The following is a 23095-nucleotide window of genomic DNA, read 5'->3' on the forward strand; positions in this document are numbered from 1 at the left end:
ATTGGGGGCAGGAGGAGAAGGGGATGACAGAGGACGAGATGGCTGGATGGCATCACTGACTCGATGGACATGAGTTTGAGTAGACTCCGGGAGTTGGTGATGGACAGGGAGGCCTGGCGTGCTGCAGTCCATGGGGTCACAAGGAATCAGCCATAACTGAGCAACTGAACTGAAACTGAAACTTTGAATGATCACGTATGTCTAGTAGCTCCCACACTGCGCAGCACAACTCTGAAATAATTAGTTTGCATTGGCTCCTGGCCCTGAAAAATCTGTGGGGTGTACAGGAACACTGTCTCAGAAGCTTTTTCTTAATCAGTTGGAATATCACTCCATGACCTATTTTTAATAGAAAGTACATGTTTATGGAATGTTGTATATGGGAAAATGTAATGTGTGTTCTAGTCTTTATTAGTAAATAATATGATTAGCTTACTTGTAAGCATTTGTATGAAATAAACAATATGTAAGCCAAGTGATTTCCTTAAGTCAAAGGGTGATTTTTCTCTTTATTTGGGCTTCCTGTGAGGCCATTAGTGTACACAGTAAATCTTTCAGAGGCAAATAATAGAAGAGAGGAAAGATAGAGGATGCTGCTTGTTTTATGTTTATTTAGAAGGTATTAGATGTTTGCATATGGAGCTAAATTGCAATTGTAGGCGAGTTCTCCTACTTCCTTCCGGGTCAGGTCTCCAGGTTGTGCTGAGTAAGGAGAGTGGCAGCAAAGGACACTTAATATGATTCTTTCAGGAGCATGTGAGGTGACTCCTTTCCCTGGCCTGCTGTTCCTTCTGCCAAGTGCCCTTTATTCTCTCTAGAATGCCTTATCACTCCTTCCTCTCTCACTTTTTTAAACAAGAGAGCACTTCCTTACAAATATACCACAACGGTGTTTTGCTTTGTATGTGAATCCTCAAAAAGCAAACCAATATTTTCAATACCTAAGAGCTGTTTGTAAATAAAAACAGTGTCTCTGCTTCCTGAGAACCCAAATTCCATCATCATCAATTAGAACATTTCCTCTATGCTTTATTTTCAGATTCTTCACTCTTAAAAGGTTGAAATTATTAAAATAAATGAAACTAATTCAAGGACTGTCAGTCCTTTGCCTCATTGGTGCTGGTTATTTTTTAGGCTTTGTTCGGAAGTGGAGAGTTGGCTCGATGGTCCTGGCTGCAGGAGGAGGTTTGATTGACTGCACTTGTGTTAATACCATGCATACATTACTGAGGAACTACGAGGCAGAGTGCCCTCAGAGACACACTTCTGAAAAGAGTAGTTGACTCAGGCTCCACCTAGACAGAGCTCAGTTCCTAAAAATAGGTGCTAAGTTGCATCCTTTGGACGCAGGGCTAAAATAAATTCAGCCGTCCCATCTACTTGCTGGATAGACCCTTCAGTGGAGCTGGCCTCCACTCCACGCCTGCTTTCAGGGGACTGGGAAATTTGCTGTACAAAGGAGGAAACTAGTCTGTGAAGACCTGTAAAGATATATGACATTTCCACGAACTTGGGGTTAAGTCTAAATATTACAGAAGGTATGTGCTACGTCGTCATTGATAAACATCTACTTCCATAGCTGTAATATGTTCTTAGTGATTGCTTAAGATCAATGAAGACCACAGGTCAAACTGTACTTGTTAGCAGAGGAAATATTCAGTCAGATTTTGTTTTTATGACAATATTTAGTGTTACTTCAGATTATTACATTTAGGGCTTCATCTATTAGTCTTTTTACAGATTAATAGTTAGCCCTTTTTTATTTTTAGTATTAAAGAATAATGAGCCAAATTTGATAAACAGACATGAGTGGAAGTTATACTTCAATTTATAGCTAAAAGGGAAAACTGAAAAAATTAGTTCATCTTTTATGAGCATAAATTGATAATCTATACAATGAATATGTTTAAAACTCTAAACTATATTTCTTTAAATTTCCTGAGGGAAAAAGAGAACTTAAAATATTCTCAACTGTTGCAGCTTACTCAGAGAGATGTATGAAATGTATCCTTTATCCAGCATTAGTTTGATTTTGTATGTCTTGCCCCAGCCACAGTCTCTTCTCCTCTGGGAGTATTACTGGAGTAAGGATTAAAGAATCAGGTTCTTACATGTTTTCCAGAATTAAGAAAAGCACAGCCAGTCGGATCTGCCAGCCCTAATTATAGTAACTACAAACTTAAAGAGAGAAGACAGATTTTACTTTAAAAGTAGCATGCCCTATATACTGTTTCAAATGAATTTTTTCTGTCTTCGGTTGCCTGTGAACACCTTAATTTGGTCCTGTTGTGCCTTAAATGTTTAGAATGTTAGAGACTAAAGTGATTTGGAAGAGACATTATAACAGATTCTCTTAAATTAAGATACCAACTAAAAGCAAGGACACTTTAAGATTACATAATACAGGGTTTAAATTTAGCCAGCTGGTGCTGAACTGAAAGATATTTTATTTTTATCAGAGCTCTATTTGGTCACTGACAAGTTGGTGGTTGTTTGAATTATTTTAAAATTTTATGTATAGAGTGCCAAAGGACGAGTAAAATATTTACCTCAGCTACCGTCACAGCCATGAATTTTAATATGAAAAAGCACCTGTTTTGAGTTTTAGAAGCTATTACCATTGAGTTTTAGAAGCAAAAATACTAGATCAAAAATGGGAAAGTCTTGAACTCTATGCTTAAGTATTTCTCTACTTCTCTGCCTAATCTTTGACTCTTTTACCTTTATTACTGTTAATATATAAACAAACAACTAGACCTATTTTTTTAAGTCAGTCAGCATTTCAAATGTCTACAATATGGCAAAGTGGCAGCTGTGTGGAGAAAATGTAGTCTGGAGTTTGGCATGAATGTTTCTGCATGAAGTACTGGGCATCTTTGATTAAACTTCCTGCAACCACCTGAAAAATAAAAAGAGGCACTGCTTAATAATCACAGAGAGCATCGCTTTAGAAAATGTCAGGCAGGCCTCAAGTCTTCAGTGATTACAGAGGGAGAGAGGGTTGGTTCTCTTTCTTCTAAGTTGACTTTTGGGTAAAAAAACCACAAAGTTCATATATAATTTGCTGTTGTTTACCATGGATAGCTGTCTGCTAGTCAAACATTTTGCCTCTTACATTTACCACAATTGAAAAGCTTCTGCACATCAGTATTCTTTTTTATTTGTCCGGTAAAATATTACTTATGATGAGACAATTTCGGGTTGGACTCCTCTGATAACCTTGGGACAGGGAATTGATACTTGGTTCTTCTCTCACTTTCTCTCCATCTCTCTCCTCTCTTTCTTCCTCATACACATGCACAACTCTGGGCAGTAAGAGACCATTTTGTAACACTTATTTGTTAGCTCAAAGTCATGTCTAGATTCAGTAATTTATAGACCAGAGCAGCAAATTAATAAGTGCCTGGCAGTATAATTTCAAGACTTTTGATTGAACAATCTGTGGGGAACAGTACTTAATTGACAATATGTTGTCCTTTTTGTTTGTTTTCTACCTCCTCTTTTAAAAGCATTCAAGTTACACTTTGAAATTTAATTAAATTGTAATTTGCTTTTTGCTGTTTCTGAAACCACTTGCTCATTCAAATTACAGTTTCATCCTTTGCAGAGTGTGGTTAACTTCAGACTTTTCTGATTCAGGAATAACTATTTTAGAACATTGATTTATTCAATCTTTTTTTAAGATTTTTTTTTTAATGTGGGCCATTTTCTAAAGTCTTTATTGAATTTGTTATAATATTGCTTCTGTTTTATGTTTTGTGTTTTTGGGCTGTGAGACATGTAGGATCTTAGCTCCCGACCAGGGATCAAACCCACACACCCTGCACTGGACCACCAGGGAATTCCCCTAGGTAAATGGTCTTCATGTGACTGTGTAAGATATGATATCGTTGGTGTTCTTCCCTGATACCAAATGACTGGTGTTTTCTAACACCAACCAGTTCTCCAGTTCTCTGATAGTAACTGGGTGTACAACAATTCATTTCAATACTCATACTAACTTCCAGAGTTAGAGCAGAACCCATGGGTTGCCCCCACGTTAGCCTCTAACTTGGGTTACAACTCAAGAACAGTCAAATGGAAGAGATTCATAGAGTAATGGGTGTGTGTGGAGATGGTGCACAAAACTTCCATGCCCTCTCTGGGCTCACCATCCATCAACACGTCCACCAGCCTGGAAGCTCACTAAATGCTGTTGTTTAGGCTTGAGATTTCATTATGTGGGACAAATTGGCTGAATCATGGCCATTGGTGATAGAATTCAGTGTCTAATCCCTCTCCCCCTTTCTTAAAGTGGTAAGTACAGCTGAATATTCCAACTCTCTAATTACTCAGTTGTATTTTCTGATGACAAACCCTGTCCTGACCCACAACCAACATGAAGCCAGGAGTTACCTCATTAGCTCACATACCAAAGACACCATCAAATTCCAAGAGTGTTCGGAGCTCTATGCCAGGAATCAGGGAAACAGGCCAAATATATTTTTTTTTTAATTTCACATATGTCCCACAATATTACTCCTCTGTGAAATGCTACCTATGAATTCCAGAGGGAAATATTCATAGTATTTATTTTCCTAATCATTGAAATCTTTCTTTTGCGAATTTAACTATAACCTTAGTATTTTTCTATTTGTACAATATAGTCAAGAAAAGCACAAAGAACAGTGACTATCAGACAGTCAATGTAAAGAACAAAGATTTTGCTTTCTTAAAAGAGTTGAGAGTCAGCAAATTCAATGAGTTATTTGTGTCAGTTGGATACAACAAATGACAGCATAGCTATATTTAATGACTCCTGGGACTCCTTGGGCCTAAACGATGGCGTAAAAATAATATGGCGGTGAGCACTGCAATAGGTAATCCAAATTCCTGGTAGAGTGGCTGTACTTCTTAAAATGTCACAAAGGATAAAAGGAATTTGTCACATAGATAACACAAAGAACCCCACTGACTTATTTGACTTAACACTTTTAAGTTCTAGATAAGAAAACTGAGGCACAGAACATTAATTAGTAACTTACAAGATGTAGGCCAAGAGAAGTAGAAACACACTCTCTTGACTGTATTTTATTCTGCAAAGCTTTGTGCAACCATCACTCCAACCCCACTCCACCCCCATGACTTGGAATACATTTCAAAGTACACCTTGATAAAGTCTTTTTTCCCCAGGTTATTATTTTTATTTTTCATTTCATATTTCTCTCAAATTTAGGGTAACTTATGGAAAAGGAGGCCTGATCCACATATTTATTGACAACTTAGTAAATGGTGCTTGGTTTATTTTTTAACTTTACTAAGCATCTAAATTTGCTTATCATCTGTGCTAGATGAACACTTACCCTCTTCCCCAGCACTTCCGCCCCATGCCCCCTGCCCTCCACCATCACCTCATCATTGGACACATCATTCTTCACTGTTCTTTTTGGCAGACCTTCAAGTAGGTTTGTGTCTTCTGCATTTTTCTAATTGTATGCAGGATATATCCTGTTGCCTGATGAGCTGAACACTTTAGATATGTCTGACTGTTCAAAAGTAAATAACTGCCAAGTTGCTCAAGGCATACATATGACTTAAAATGAATATAATACTAAAATAATTTATTTTAGGAAATTTTTGTTTATCAAAGACCAAATTCTCCCCAAATCTGAATATATCAGCATGTGTGTTTCTAAATGCATTTACTTGGTAGTCAGCAACATAGAAAAGCTAAAAGAAAAAAAAATCATATCACTATTAATTTTAAAAGCTAAGTCCAGTGTTATAAATCGTTTCAAAACATGTCAATGCTTTTCATGTAAACTTTCACAAACAGGAACTATAAATATAAAATAATGTTCAGATAATAATTACTTTATTTTCTTACTTAATTCATAAGAAGTTAATTGCACTGAAGTAAGATGTAGGCAGATCTCACTTTATAAAATGGTGGGTTTTTTTTAAAGCTATATATATGAAATTTTGATGAGTAGAGTCACATTTCCCCACTGAATTGCATTAAAATCCACAGGTGCTTTATCACTATCTCTGTTGTTGTTGACTGTTTTCAGTCCATACAGTCATAACAACAATTCAGCTTTATCTTATCTAACCACTAAGCTTTTTTGTCAAGTAATTAGACTTCAGAAGTAACTACAGTAAGTAAGTGTTCCAGAGAAACAGGGAGAAATCATTTTGTAAAGCTAAGGATCAGCTTATTTATTTGTCGTATCAGTTAGAGTTTTTGATTGTTGACACAAGCATCTTATTGTCAAGTTGGAAAATTCTGGAAAGAGACAAAAATAAAATGAGTTCATTCACAGTGTTTAAGGGTGGTCAATTCCAGCTACAAACTGTTTAGATTCACTGCCTCTGCTTCCGTTGGCTCCTGAGTATTGTACAGGATAAAAGTCTGCGGTGGCAACTAGGGTGAAGGCCAGCCCAGTTTCCAGTTGGAACACAGCGGCTAAAGCTAGAGGTGCCAGAGGAAGAGCCGTGAGTGGCGTCAGCCACTTGGTCACTCCCTCTGTCCTCTGTGCCACCCCAGACCCTCAGAGTAAGAACAGAACCCTGTTTTACAGCCCTGACTTCTTCAGTGGAATCTGTACTAGCCCTCTGGACCTCAGAGGACTTCAAAGTATTTATTTTGAGGAATATAACTGTATTGTGCATGTGCACTTCAGTCACTGACGCATTCTAGAATGGGAATCATTTCAGGATTCATCATCCTTCGTCATCCAGAGTTGGGCAACAACCACAAGTTTAACTCTAGAAAGTATCAGAGGAATGAAATTTGAAAGGAAGCCATGTGTTTGTATTTAAGTTGCAATCTTTTTTTTTTCCTGTAAAGATCTATTTCAGTTATTTCAATTGTTGGCTCAAAACTACAATTTATAGTTTCTATAATGGTCCAAAAATAGTCCACCCTTTAACTAGAAGCAACAAATTACCTCAAATTTCAATTTTCGCTTTTCTTTTAAGTCATTATTTCAACCCAACTGGTCCCAGCTTCTCTACTATGCTGTTTTGTTATGCTGTTATGCTGTTACCATCTCTTTTAATTTGTGTTCCATTATGATCATGTATACATACATATACTCATATGTGTATACATATGTATGTGTATGTATCTGTATGGGCCTCCCCAGTGGCATAGTGGTAAAGAACCAGCCTGCTGGTGCAGGAGATGTGAGTTTGATCCCGGAGTCACGAATATCCCCTGGATGAGGAAATGACAACCCATTCCAGAATTCTTGCCTGGAAAGTCCCATGGACAGAGAAGTCTGGTGGGCTACAGTCCATGAGGTTGCCAAGAGTCAGACACGACTGAGCAACTGAATACATGTATATATATACATTATTATATACGAGGCACAGGGTTACCTATGTCTCCATATTGTTTTCCCTTTATGTTCTCAAAGTCCATTTAGATGTTCCAAAAAGAAGAGTAGTCTTCGAACAATAACCAATAACCCCAATATCATGTATAGTGACACTTGACCTTTTATGTAACATTGCTTTAAAAACTTAACCATTTTGTAAACATTTGTACTGATAAAGTACAAAACTACATTTTTATAAAAACTATAACAATAATAAACATTTTCTATAAGATTATTCTCCCAGGGATAGCTATATAAAAGGAGTTCTAAGAGTTGATATATAAATTTTCATTATTGATAATCATCTTTATACTTTGAAATTAGAAAGTTTTTTGAAAATTTTTCAAAATTAGATTTCACAAATGATGTGCATTGTTCTCTCTCTCTCTCCCTTTCTCCTTCCTTCTATTTTATTTCATTTCTCCTAAAGGTCTGTGGAATATATTACTTAACCCTAGTGCTATCACTATCCTTAAGATTTATGGAGTGTCCTCAGTTTACCAAAATCACAAGAACATCACCTTCTAGAGCCAGGAGAGATCTCAAAGGAAACCCACATAACACTTTACTAGGAAACCAGAAAAAGCTGTGTCACATAAACTCTAACTAGTTGAGCACAGACTTTGAAACAAGACAGTATGGGTTTGAATTCTGGCTCTTAAACCTAACCAGTTGGTTGATCCTGGGCAAATTACTTAATCCATGTCTGTACCTATTTCCTCATCTGAAAATGGAGATACTAATAGAATCTATCTCATAGATTACTGTTTTGAGGATTAAATAAATTCATATTTGTAAAATGACTAAAACAGTAGTGCCTGGTATACAGTGTTACGTAAGTTTTTGGTATTATTATCATCATTATTATTACTGTCTAATATATGGGGTTAATATAATAACATTTATATCTTTCCCAGAGAACAACTTAAGAATTTGAAGTACCAAGTTATCCTAGATGCTGCAAATTCAAAATAACACCATACTAAATAAAAACTTTTTAAGAGAGAAAATTATCTACCTGATTTAATCAGTTGTTCTCTTTTAAAGGCACCCTTCCTTTTCAAAGGTGCATTCTTGAGCTCAAATTAAATTTCTGACCTCTTTGGCGTTGTAAAAAGCTATTAAATATCACTTTTCTATTATAATCATTCCAATACTTGAAACTAATAACTTTTTGGTTATCTTCAGTGACGTCAATATCACATTACTTTAAGAAACTGAACTCTTCAACCACTTCAACCATAATGAGTCTGTCTCCTTTCTGATGGAGCTGCTCATAGCCACACATTGGACCCCCTCATTACTTAGTTCTTAACTCTCAGAATACTCTTTTAGATCACAGTCTTTTTTCTTTCAGCTGCAACTAACCTTGACCCACAGCATAGTGTTCCCATCCTCAACACATCCTGCCCCTCAGCCCCTCTGCTCTTTTGCCTCATCTCTCTGTATTTTAAATCCACTCACAGTGTCTCAGTAAAGATGGAGGGAGAACTCTTACTTGGGAGGAAGGCACTGAAAGATGCAGCTGTGGGCACCTGTTCATCAGGAGTATCTAAAGCAGAAGAGGCCAAGAGGAATCCAATAATGGAAAAAAGCAAAAGTTTATGAGTCAGTGAAATGGTACAATGTATCAGGTTTGATGGATGAAGCTAAGCTATAAACAGAAAAATAAATACTAGGTCAGAAATAAGGAAAACTAAGAACAAGACAGGATGGAGCCTAGGATGGATTAGGGCACACATTTCAACTGAGGCCAAGAACAGTTCAGGAGTGTTGATGGCCTGGTGTTAAGCGCTGCTGACTCCAGGCTTCAGGCGTGGGTCTAAAACTTAAAAGACCCATGCCAGACCCAATGCCCACTCAGCCTGGGCCCACTGTCAGCTGCAAGATTAGAGGTTCCATTGATCTCCCATTTCATTTGTCCCCACATTCTTAAGCTAAATATACCTTATCAAAAGCCAACATAATCAAAAGTTCAACATTTTCCTCATCATCTGATATGTTTGCCCCCATTCCCAAGTTGTGTGTGTGTATACATATATATATATATATGTATATATATATATATATATATAAAGGTTTGTGGTTTTGCATATATGCTAGTACCCAACAATCATTTTATTCCCTTTTAATTGACTGCATGTCAATGTCAATTTAATTGACTGCATTCACCATTTTTCCTGACAATCCCAGATGTTCTCCATTGTAATATACAACTGGGAAATTTGAAAATGAAATGAAATTTGTGAGTAATATTCTTTTTAAAAGCCACATTGGATTTTCAAAAGTATGGCAAGGTTAAGATGAAGTCTTAAATAGTTACTAAAGATATACATTGATATAATATGGATGAAACTGAGAGCTAATAGAATGTGTGTGGTCAGACAAAAACAGAAGACTGGGGATGGAACCCTGAAAAATGGACATGACTGGGTGTCAAGAATTGTGTGTGTGTGTTTCAGGAGACTGGTCACGACAGATGACTATTACGCCTGTCTGGTCTAAGCTCCTCACCAACTCCACACTCAGTTTTAAGATTTTAAAAGACACAATGCAGAGAGTGCTGCAAAGCATCAACATTTTAAATTCCTTCTTCTGAGATACTTCCTATCATGACAAGTGTTAGGCTCAGAGAGTTTCATGACGTTTTCCTCAGGTCCTACAGGCTGGTGGATGGGGCCTGGGGATTTCTGCCCCATATGTTTTCCTTGGCAGGCTTCCAACTCAGCTGCACTGGGACAGTCTGAAAACCTCCGGAGGTCTTCCTCCGCAATCTCTTAAAGAAACAGGATACCACTTGTGATTAAATAGTCCCCCAAGGAAAAGTGTGTGTGTGTGTGTGTGTGTGTGTGTGTGTTACTATTTGCATGTTCTATTTGTAGTCCTGTACTTACACACTGGAATGAGGAAGCTAGTTATTTTCTTCTGGACCAAACTGTGATGGAGATATGAATATACCTGAAATTTTTTAGCTATAACACTTTTCCAATTTCTTTCTGCAGATATGTAATAACAAGACAGTTTCTGACAGAAATGAAACTGGGCAGAAAGCCCAAAGTTGACTTGTTTCATTTTCCAAACACATGATTTTATGCAGTTTTAATTTTCACCTGCTCATGTGGTGTCTTGCTGAGCATTTTGGGAGATGAGCTGGATTTCATTGTGGGAGACTCACAGGTTCACAGGCAAGAAGTTTATTTCTCCTCCCTTCTGGAAGCTCTAATCCCAAATTTCACATCACTGCTCTGCTTAAATAACTTCTGTTACAGAATTTGGAACTTGTTTTCTACTCTTTAAAAAGAACTACAAGAGAGAAATTAAAATCTGTCAACAGGAACCCTAAAAAGATGTGCACTGAATTTTGCAGTATTGTTGCAAGGCAATTTCAATCAGTGCTTACTGGGCAAGTTATAATGTTATATGTTAAACACCTATGAAGCTGGCCATATTCATCTCAACTGTCAATTTGCTTCTTGGCAATCTAGGAATTTTAGTTCCTGGTAATAATAAAAATTGCATATGACAGGTTCTTCCAAAAACAAAAAAATTTTAGGAGAGGCTGTGGCACTCCTTGTTAGGAAAAGCACAAGATATCATTCTTGCAAATGGATTGTATTTCTCCTATCCCCATATAAAGGACTATGGGCAGCATTTCTGGCCACTGTTTGGTGACCAGACTTTCACATTCACAGTGTGGGCATGACCGCTTTGTAAACTGATGAGACTAAGAGATTCTTTGACTGAAATAATGGTAAGCATGGTGATGTATGCTACTAGAAGACTTAAGAGATGAAGACTGATGCTGAGTCCCTGGCTAGTGATTGATAGTTCCCGTCTGTAGTTGTAAGTGAAGTGTCTAGATTTTTAAATAATCTTTACAAATAAACAAGGAGATACTTGACTTTATAGTCCAAGTTCCTTTTCAGGTAAGTTGTCTTCAAACATTAGAAGGTTGCACTAAGTTGAAGTGATTTGTCCAGCTGCCTAAGATTTCTGGTGCCTAAAGGGAGTAGTCTCAGAAAGTGATTCTGTTTGAAAGCCGTGAAAGCCTAGCTTCATGTGGAATCTCACCAAGAAGCACAGTATATAATTTTTAATTCCTTTTTAATTTTCTTTCCCGCTCCCCCGCCACAACTTTCCTCCCCTTACCTACCACCACACCTGAGTTTAAATTTAATTGGTCTACCAAAACTTTTGTTTGCAAGTTTTAATTAAATTCATTGTTCACAGATGTTACTGTCTTATTGTCCACAGAAAAGAGTAAGTTTCAATCCGAATAACACTTAGAGACTGATTTTTACACTTCGCCCTTTAAAAACAGGAGTGAAATAAGCATGAAATTAGCAGAATAAACTGAACCCTACCACTTGTGGGGCCTGATAGGATTAGATTTTGAATCTGAGAGAAAAGAAACCAATGCCAATGCCAAATTTTTAAAGATAGTAGCTATAAATAAATTAAGGGATGATGAGACTGACGGACTATGTGTCCCATGTGTATCTTAAGAGGGAAGACTATTAAATTACTTCCACTCTTTGGACTGTTCTAGGACCAGGATATCATTAGGAAACTGACATCATCTCTTTCTTTTGAAATTACAGGCTGCGTTGATATCCAAAGGTATTTAGGGCATGTTAATGGTGACAGGGAGAGTAACCCAGCACATGGCTGATTCAAAGTTTTGACGTTATTAAAATTATTATAGTTTTACTTTATAAACATCTTGTCCTAAATTAAAAGACTGTTCAAAATGTATACAGTATTATCAAGTGTCCCTTGCAATTATAGGGGACAATAATCAGAAAGGAGTCATGCCAGTACAAACATTTGACAAGTGCTGGTTACCTTTCATTTTAAAGCATATTAGGAGAACTTAGAACTTTGGTAAGAAAAATGGTATCTTATATGCTGTGCTTAGTGGCTTAGTCGTGTCCGACTCTGCAACCCCACAGACAGGATGTATTCTTACTATTTCTGCTTAACATCCAAAATTTTATTTTCCTACCCAGGAAACGTTTAAATGATTAAGGATCACATTGTTTGGAATGTGTTTGTTTCTTTAGGTAGAATTTTTCTAGTATATCACTGCTCTGAAAGAGTGAATTTACTTCCAGAGGAGTCTGTTATTTAGCAAGCAAAATGTTGCATTACTTAAGCATTGTCACTTTTCTCCTTGATTGCTTAGCCTTTCCAAATAATGTTCAGTAAGGAAACTATGGGAATTAGTGAGGTTTCCTTTCTTTGATGAAGTCTATTAACCATTTAGTTCAAAAGAAAACCATATCAAAGTATGTTGTTATTTGTGGACTTAGGCAGAGAAAGCATTTTAAACAAAGACTTACTTAAGTTCATTGAAAAGAGTTTGTGTAAATTCAGAGACTGAATTTCTCTAAGACAAAAAGCAGACTGAATTAAATGCATTTTGTTTTTCAAAGGAAAAGTATGGTCAGTAGGAGAGAAGCTGCCAGAGCATCAATTGTCTAAGTCAGTGAGAATCAGAATTGAATGATTCAGGCTTTCTTTTAATGCCCTCTGTCAGAATAAATCTCAGATGCTAATCTTAATGGAGAGGGGAGAGGGTAAAGAACTGAGGAATTCCTAAAAATGGATCTGGAAATGTCTGGCTTTTCCAGATTGCAGCTAACATAGAACTGATTTAAGTAGTAAATAACTTTCTTACTCTGCCCAAGCTTGTTTTAAAGGTAGGCATACTGGGAAGATGTTTTTCAAAGCTGCAGATGATTAAAGGTTCATCTGCATTTTATTACTGTTGCTTATTTTTGATCTGTTGAGTGACAACAGCACACTTGGAACTAAATAAAGTAGTTCAGTACACACGAACTGGCTTTGCATGAAATTTTTCCAAGCCTGAGAAATAAAAATGGATTGTTTTAGGGAAAGAACAAATTCTAAGCTAGTATGCAGTAGGAATATAAAAGGAATATGTTAGGAAATAATGGGTGAGGAAAAGTTAAGTTACATCAAAGAGGAAATAAGTTAGGGAGAGGTGAATTATGCAGAAACATATCAACTTTGGAGAGTTTCTAGAGCAAGACCTTAGAGGAAAAAGGGGGTGGAAGTCAATTTAAGTGATGGAATGTACAGATGAAATAGAAAGAATACTTATATTCCAACTAACCAAATATAAAAACCCCTCTTCCTTTAGCAGTTATCAAACATCTCAGTAAGGTACTTAGAAGAGATACTTAGCAGAAGTACCTAGAAATGTAGAGATACTTAGCAAAGATACCTAGCAATACAGAGGTACTTACCAGAGCAGCAATGGAATGGACCGTTAAACGTGGAATCCAGGATCCTTCTCTTTCTTCGCCTTTGGAAGGCAGCACCAAGGACGGCAGAGTCTTAAGGAGCAGCCTAGTCATCACTACCTAACTGGTCCAGGCCAGGGTTCATGGTGCCAAGCCCACTGCTCAGGGACACCACAGGGAAATAAAACACGTGACTAACTTTGAGTGATGATTTCATGATTTTACCTAAAACATAGAGGGCAGGGGGAAATGTGAGGAGCCATTTGCAGGGGGAAAAGGAGTAGATCCATCCCCACAGTGTGATACCCTAGAGTGATTTTCACACATTTCACATTTTCTAGGGCACTGCCCTCTTGTTTCCTGGTGAAAAATTGATGGTTCATTGGCTAATGCCAAAAACACAGACAGACTAATACTTTGGATATCACATACATTGACATTCCTCTCTTTTAAATACTTTCTCCATTCCTGTGGCCACATGAACACGACTGTACACCTTCTTTGCCCCAATCTCTCCCAGTAATTATTTACTCTTTCATGATCTTTTGTATTCTCCTTGTTTCAAGTGACATGATATATACTTGGCTTTAGAGAGGAATGAAATAGCCTTGAGATTCATATGGACCAGTCAAGAGCTATCCTTTCTACTTACTAGCTTTGAGATTTGGGGAACTTTGTAACTTTTATTAATCTCAGACTTGTATCATCTCAAATTATCTGGATAATAATACCTAGGATATATAACACCACCTAAGGATACTGGAAGCTACTGAACATACATTATTTACTATGTGCAAGATACTATGTAAAACTCATCACCTTAATCAGATATCCCTCAGTCCTCACAGGCATTGAGGTTCTGGTGTCATTCTCATGTTATAGGTAAGAAGAAGGAGGCTTCCAGGGGTTAAGAAATTTGCTTGAAGTCAAAAGTGTCAGAGACAGAATGAATATCAGGCTTTCTGGGTCCAGAGTAGATGGTTAATCTCCCTTGGGTTTGCTACATGCAGGATGAAACCCAGGCAGAAAGGGGTATAAAATGGGTTTCAAAATGAGCTTAACCCAGCCCTGTGCTGGAGGAACTTGCATACAGGTGGGAGGGGAGAGAAGTAGGGATGACAGAGAGATTCAACAATACAATAAAAAGTAACACATCATACAAACGGAAGTTAGTTGTCAAACATTGGGAGAGCACAATAGAGAGAGCTACTCATTGCTTGGGTTAAGTGGGAAAAATCTGAGGAGAAATTAAGCCATTATGAGGATACATATGAGGAACTTTTCAACCCCATCAATATGATTAGTCTTGATCTATTTTAATTCCGTTTCATCTCAGTATAAATGGATGTGGTTTAGGGGATAGGGATGTGGTGTGTGTGTCACCAAGTTCCTTTAGGATTCCCCACCTCAGGAGGACTCCATCTGCTGCATCTTCACAAAAGCTAACTTCCTTGGCAGGGCCAGCCAGATGGGAAATTTTTATTCCTAAGTCAGCATGTGGAAATGATGCAAGCTGTTGTAGTTCTGTTTTTAGACACAAGGCCAGATCAACACTTAGAACACTGTGTTTCTTGAGGATCCCTCTGGGATTTTTCTTTTCTTCTCTTTTCAAGTAGAGCAGGACTAAATACAACGGTGATTAATGTGTGCCCTGCCCTGAGCACTATGCTTGGTCAAACAGTTGCTGTTGTTCAGTTGCTAAGTCATGTCTGACTCTCTGTGACCCCGTGGACTGCAGCACACCAGACTTCCCTGCCCTTCACTATCTCCTGGAGTTTGCTCAAATTCATGTCCATTCAGTTGGCGATGCCATCCAACCGTCTCATCCTCTGTTGCCCGCTTCTCCTCTGCCCTCAATCTTTTCCAGCATCAGGTCTTTTCCAGTGAGTCAGCTCTTAGCATCAGGTGGCCAAAATATTGGAGCTTCAGCTTCAGTATCAGTCCTTCCAATAAATATTCGGGATTGATTTCCTTTAGGATTGACTTGATCTCCTTACTGTCCAAGGGACTCTCAAGAGTCTTCCCCAGCACCGCAATTCAAAAGCATCAGTTCTTCGAGGCTCAGCATTCTCTAAGGTTAACAGTAGATGAGTAGTAAATGTTTACTAAATGTCTGCTGAAAGTCTTAAGGGGAGAGTTTATCAAATACCCTTATTGTATACCTGGGATACAGATTTAAACAAGAAGAAACTTTGATGGAATCCTGCCACCACCTCCCATGCCCTGAGGCAAAACAAATCAATAGCAATGAGAGCAGTCCTGGTTTTGCATTTCCTTCCCCTACAGAAAAGCTTGACTCTGTCCCTGCTGGCTTGGATCAATACCTAACCCCATCTCAAGTTTGAGCTCTACGGTGACCAAAGAAATATAGATGAAATATTTGCTTGATTTCCAGTTCTAAACTCAAGCTTATAAGGACAAAAAAGAACTCACTTGGAGGCACAGAAATTCAACTTCTTGGTTTCCCTTTGATTTATCCCTAGATACTCTGAAATAAAGGATTTGTGTGTAGATGTTTAGGAAGCAGAAAGGGAGATTCATACACTCCATTAAAAGTTTACTTTGTAATGTTATATGTTAATGAAAAATACTTAGATAAAAGACTGTGCAGAGTTGAATAGCCTTGTACTCAGAAATACCTGAACTTTTTCAAACTCAGCCACTTACTGTATGATTTTATCTTTTTAAATGTTACTTTTGCCATTAGTAAACTGGAAATAATACCATCCATCAGGTAGAGTTGCTATAAGAATTAGACATATTCCCCATTCCGATCCCCCCCCCCCTCCACCAGACTCCAACTAATAAAAAAAAATTAAAAAAAAAAAAAAAAGAATTAGACTTAAAATGACTTGTAAGAATATACATGTAAAATGGCTAACACATAATTGATGTGGAGCTCAGTCCTGGGTGTTCATTGGAAGGACTGATGCTGAAGCTGAAACTCCAATATTTTGGCTACCTTATGCGAAGAGTTGACTCATTGGAAAAGACCCTGATGTTGGGAGGGGTTGGGAGCAGGAGGAGAAGGGGACAACAGAGTATGAGATTGCTGGATGGCATCACCAACTCGATGGACATGAGTTTGCGTAAACTCCGGGAGTTGGTGATGGACAGGGAGGCCTGGCGTGCGGCAATTCATGGGGTCTCAGAGTCGGACACGACTGAGCGACTGAACTGAACTGAACTGAACTGAACAAGTAGTTATTGTTGTAATGCAATATAAGTCTCATTGTGTTAGGGAAATATCTAACGAGATGTATTTTGTAAAAGTATGCATCATCTATAGGCATTTAATAGTTTCAATTTATTTGACCATTTCAAAGAAATTTAAGTAATTTAATTCAATTATTGATTTTTTAACTGGCCAATACTTTAAGAAATTAATTTAAAATATTTAATAGCAATATGATTGAATTTTCAAATATGTCCAAACTAGCAATATTAAGCACTAATGATTATTTAATTTCTGTCTAAATTCTATACATTTATAACTGCTCTTGTACCAGGAGAACTTTTTTTCTTCATTTATTTTTATTAGTTGGAGGCTGATTACTTTACAGTATTGTAGTGGTTTTTGTCATACATTGACATGAATCAGCCATGGATTTACATGTATTACCCATCCCGATCCCCCCTCCCACCTCCCTCTCCACCCGATTCCCCTCGGTCTTCTTATGAGATGATAGGGGCTGCAGAAAAGAGAAGACAAGTCTATACAAGTTATTATTACAGTTAGAAATGGCAGTTCTGTTACTCAGAGAGATTAGAATCTAAGTGGACTTTTATACTAAGTCTTATCTATAAGTAGGTGGACATTTATTCTTTGAGGCATGAAGAAATTCAAAGATGTTTCCATCAGAGCATGATTTGTATATATAAATCTATGAAATTTGGGGCAGCTAGAAGTGAAATATGCCATAAAAAGAGTTTACTGTGTAGTGATTTCTGACTTGGTGAGGTGTATGTATATGTATAGTGGATGCTTGTATTAGTTTTCTATTGCTGCTGTAACAAATCAATGCAGTTATTAATACATACAGTTGTGCTCTCAATAGCACAAATCCATCCTATTACAGTTCTGGAGGTCCAAAACAAGCTTCACTGGATCAACATCACAGTGTTGGCTGGGAATCCCCTCCTCCTAGAAGTTCTATGGGGGAGCTTACCTTTTTAAGCTTTTAGTATCTACCTGCATTCCTTGACTCAAGGAATCTCTCCTCTGCTTTCAAAGCCAGTAGCTTAGATTTTGTATTACATCTCTCTCTCTCTCCCTCTCCCCCACCCCACTCATTCTCCTCCCCTCCCTCTCATTCCCCTCCCTCTTCTTCCTCCTCCTTTTCTTCTCCTTCTTCACCTTCTTCCCCCTCTCCACCTCTGTCATTACCTCTCCTTTTTGACTCTGACTCTCCTTCCTCTCTTTCCTTCATGTGAAACCTTGTGACTACATTCAACCCACCTGGACAATCCCGGATAATCTTCCCACCTTAAAATTCTTAATCACATCTGCAAAGTCCTCTTTGTCATGTATTGGGTTGACCAGAAAGTACATTCAAGTTTTTCTGTGAGATCTTGCAGGAAAATCTGAACGAACTTTTGGTCAACCCAATAAAATATCATATTCACAGATTCTGGGGCTTCTCAGTGGTGAAGAACCCGCCTGCCATTGAAAGAAAAGCAAGAGACACAGGTTCAAGCCCTGAATCAGCTTCGATCCCCTGAAGAAGGAAATGGCAACCCACTCCAGTATTCATGCCTAGAGAACCCCATGGACAGAGGAGCCTGGCAGGCTACAGTCCATGGGGTCTCAGTGAGTCAGACATAACTGAACACACACACACACACACACACACACACACACACACACACACACACACTCTGGCAGATTTTGGGGATAAGGTTGTACGCCTCTTTTGAGAACCTATACTTTGTTTACCGCATTGCTAGACCTTGTCTTTCTACTCTGTAAGGCACTGGGTGTGTAGGATCTCTTCCAGTACCTGAATTAGGAGAAGAGTGGTTAGGGAAGATTTACTAAGGAGGCAAGAACTAATCCTTTTTATTACCCTGAGAGATGATCTGTTCTTGTTAATGTATAAATCGTGCAAATCACATGAATGAATGGATTTGGAGAGGTGGCTAGAGTACACACACCACAATGCTTCTGGGGGAAAGGGGCCAAAGGGAGTTAGTTTAAAAGGCGGAATCTAGTTTACTGGGTTCCTATGCCACAGCACGCCTTTTGTGCCGTCACGTCACTTTTACTCCGCTAACTCTCTGCCCTTCTTCTCCATGTTTTTTTAAACACTGTAAATTAATGCAATTTGCTATACACTTGCTCTTTCATTTTATTCTCCACCTATTTCTTGGTTTTATAATATTCAAATGAGGGTAAAATATATAAAACTCAAATTGAGTACAAATTTGACTTGGCAGCAGCATTCTGAATGCTTAAAAGAGATGAATTTTATTATTAGCTGAGGGATATGCAAATATTAAGAATTATAGAAAATTTATTCATGCTAATGGCTCTGAGTCCATAGATTTGATCTGATGTACACAAATTTGAGCTGGGTTATAAATCATATATTTAGATTTTATGGAATTTAGTTCATCATTCTCCCAATTTAGTTCGGAGTCAATTTTCTGAGTACTAAGTAGTTCACTTCTTTAGAATCCATCCAGAATATAATAGTGAGGCTATTGATACATCTCCAAAAGTACACTTGCCTTCTTGAAGCTGACATCTGTGTTTGCATCAGTTTTGTGGACTTTGATGTGACACTCTAGCTCATTCTCTGCCTGGCTTTTAGTCTGAACTAAATAAAGGCTTCTTAAATTGATTTTAGAAAATTTCTAATAAAAAAAATCTTTAAATTCTTATTTTTCTGCCTGAGAGTTCATATTACTATTAAACCTTAGACTTTCTTTTGAGTCATAATTATACATCAGATCAGTTTTCTAGGGCTACTTGTTTATTTTATATGTTTTTATTGCATATGCAGTGAGTCAGTTAGAAAAAAAATAGACATCATTTTGTTGTTCGAATTTTACTTCATCTCTTTCCTTGGGAAGGTGATTGTTTGGGTTTGTCTTTTGGTTTTGGACACTTGTACTTCTTGAGATATAGCATAGAATTGTACTTAAGTCACAGAACCCAGAGCCAGATTGTCTAGCTTCCCTTCCAGCTCCGAAGTTTACTAGCCACCTGACCTTGAGCAAGTTTGACAGTCTTTCTGTGTCTCTATTCCTTATCTGTAAAATGGAGATTAAAAATAAATATAGTCTCTACCTCATAAGGCAGTGGAGAGCATTAAAAAGACTAATGTCTGACACGTAGAAAGCACTTTATACATATTCACTATTGTTTTTTTGCTTGTGAATCATTCTTTTGAGTCATTTATTTGTCTTTTCAATGTTAGCTTTTTTTCCCGACCAGTGTTCTTTACAGAAAATTAGAAAATTAACACTTCAGCCTATTTATTATGCTTGTCCCTCCTCCAGTTTTCTTCTGTCTCATACATATTTTGAAAGATTTTGTCACTTTGAATTTTTATGCTGAGAAAGTCCAACTGAATTCATTTTATGAATTAGTTATATCTCTCTAATGAATTTGCATCATTTTAAAAATCAGTTAAGTCTTGCTTTAGAAATAAGATCATGACAAAGCACTTGGTGGTGTGAATCTGGTCAAATTAGGTATTTTCTAAATATTTTCCTGACTTTGACATATGGTGAGAAACTCTTAATGTTTTCCTCCAAAGCATTGCCTAATTTTCCCAACAAGATTTGTTGGTAATGCTGCTGTTTCCTTCCTTTTCTGCATCTTCTTCTCTTCCACATAGTCACATGACAACTCTTTCTTGTTTCAGTGCAGAAGTTCCACTTCTCAGGATGCCTTCCTGACACCTGACCAATGACACACCCAGGTAGATTAGGTTCTCCCCACCCCAGGATCTCCCAACTCAACCTGATGGAAAACCATAAACTCTCTAGGCTAAAATTGCCTGTCTCTCTTACCAATTAGACTGGAGGTTCTGGAGCATAGTGAATATGTCATGTTTATTATAATCAGCATTTGTTTAATAATAAAGAATACATAAATGACATTAAAATAAACCTTATTAAAGTATAATTAAACTAGTTTATTTTTGAAGTTTCATATGGCAAAGATGGAAAAAGATTAAGGTCATCCACAGCAATTATATTCACAAAAATTATATAAAAATTCTCCTTTTTGTTACAGATGACCTTTATATGTTTCTGTTCTATGCAGAAGCCCATTGTTGCTATGGCTTCATAGTGGGGTGGCATCTTCTATTTATAGAATAGCTCTCTATTTCATTGAACATATTTTTGTTTTTAATGCTACTGCATGAAAGGAATATAGCCATGATAACTCCTCTTCATTTATTTTTGCCTGGCAATTTTTTGCCCAATATTTTCTTTTTAAATTTTGTCTTGCAGGTGGCATATGATTGGACTTGTTTGTCTTTGTCTTTTAGGTGAAGTTTGGCACACGTTTATTTACATTTGGTTTTACACTATTCCTTTTGATTTTGTTAAGACTTTGTTTTCTTTTGGGCTGACTTAAAAGGATTGTGCTTTGATTTTTATTGACTTTTCACATGAGTACCAACTTGAATTCACATAGACTCTAGTTCTCAAAAATAAAATTTTAGTCATCAGTTCTCTAACTGCTTTTAGTGTTCATCCTGAATTTTGCCTCATCATCACAGAAACCCTTCAATCTGTCTGGGTAATTTCTTTTCCTTGATTCTCAAATGTTTTACCAGGATTTACTATTGGTGTCTTAAAATTACTTTTTATGCTGGATTATGGTAGATACTTTAAATCTACCAATGCCCAACTTTTATTTTCAGCAAATATTTCTTCTATTTTCAGCAAAAATTCCATTTTTCATTTGTTCTGCTCATTCCTCCACCTTCCCACTGAAATGCTACTATCTTGTAGTAGCATTTTGAATTTTGCTGTCATTTCTCTATCTTTGTCATCTTCTTTCACGTTGTTGTTAGTATGCTATTGGTTTTTCTCTTCTGCAGCATATGAAAAAGAAAGTGTTAGCCTCTCAGTCGTGTCCAACTCTTTGTGACACCATGTACTATAGCTCGCCAGGCTTCTCTGTCCATGGAATTCTCCAGGCAAGAACACTGGAGTGGGAAGCCATTCCTTTCTCTAGGGGATCTTCTGGACCCAGGGATCAAATCCAGGTCTCCTGCATTGCAGGCAGATTTTTTAGCATCTGAACTAGCTGGGGAGCCCTGTGCAGCATACAGTGACTATATTAACTGCCTTCAATGTGTGCTTTTTAATTCTTCTAAAAATCTTTCATACCTTTAGTTCTTTTCCCACCTTTGATGACTTTGCTTCTGATTTCACCACAGCTGGGAAATCAGACACACCTCTGCTTATACCTGTGCTCTAAACCAGAGAGACCAAATATCAGCTTCACAACTCAGACTCTAGCAAACAGTCTCTTCGTGAAATAAAGAGGTCAAAGTATTTTTTTACTTCATTTCACATAGCTCATATTGCGCAGGCAAAAGAGAGAAGTAAAGAAGTGACTCACAAAAATTCACACCATCCTTGTGTAAGCCAGTTTTAAAGCTCCTGGTGTTCAATATCAGTCTTTCATCCAATAACATTCATTGACATAATCATCTTTTCCATAAAACTTAACCCACAACTATGATTTGAGAATGGGCCTCTCATATTTTAAAAATAAGAAGACATATTTAAATTTAGAAAATGTGCTGAGATTGAATCTTGGTTTAGAAATAAGATCATGACAAAGCACTTGGCCGTGTGAATCCTGCCACATTAGGTGTTTTCTAAATAAACACTTTTATGACTTTGACAGTATTTTGAAGCAATACACTGAGCCTACCACTATGTATCTAGACATTAACCTTTATTTCCAAGTCATTACTCTAAAAAGACCTTAGAATTATATTTATAACTTGTTATTTCAGCTTTTAGACATTTGTTAAATGAGAAATAAGGATAGATTTGTAATTTTTAATGCTCTAGGAACATATCATTTATAAAATAAAAACACTGAATTGCATCTTTGAAAATTTCTGAACAGCTAATTAGAAGACTAGTTCATAGCAAATATCTCAGTGACCCTTTTGAAATGCCTCTTGATATTAGTCTCTGCATATTTCTAAGGATTCTTTCACTGATAACTGAAATTGTGAAATTAGGAGAAAATTTCAAATTGTATTCAATACATTGACTATTCCTCATCATTTTCTATATCTGATATCTTAAAGCTATTATCACCTCCAAGAAAACACAGAAGACTGACTATGCACACCCTTCTGTGACTGATTACATGCAGATGAATAATTGCTCAACAAAGTCAGGGCATTCTGCCTTACCTTGTACTACTTTGTTTTTTTAAAAATTCCTTAAACAAGGACTTTCCACAGGAAGTAAAAT

General features: G+C 37.2%; 1 protein-coding gene across 1 annotated transcript in view; it reads left to right on the top strand.

Annotated features, from left to right (window-relative positions):
* The first annotated feature begins 1399 nt into the window (after positions 1 to 1399).
* Positions 1400 to 23095, top strand: part of XIRP2 (xin actin binding repeat containing 2) — a 73385-nt gene continuing 51689 nt past the window's right edge. The window contains 1 exon segment of the mRNA XM_065931687.1: positions 1400 to 1538. The gene's annotated coding sequence lies outside the window, so the exon portion shown is untranslated.

The sequence above is a fragment of the Muntiacus reevesi genome, chromosome 3 (assembly GCF_963930625.1).
Source record: "Muntiacus reevesi chromosome 3, mMunRee1.1, whole genome shotgun sequence".
NCBI classification, from domain to species: domain Eukaryota; kingdom Metazoa; phylum Chordata; class Mammalia; order Artiodactyla; family Cervidae; genus Muntiacus; species Muntiacus reevesi.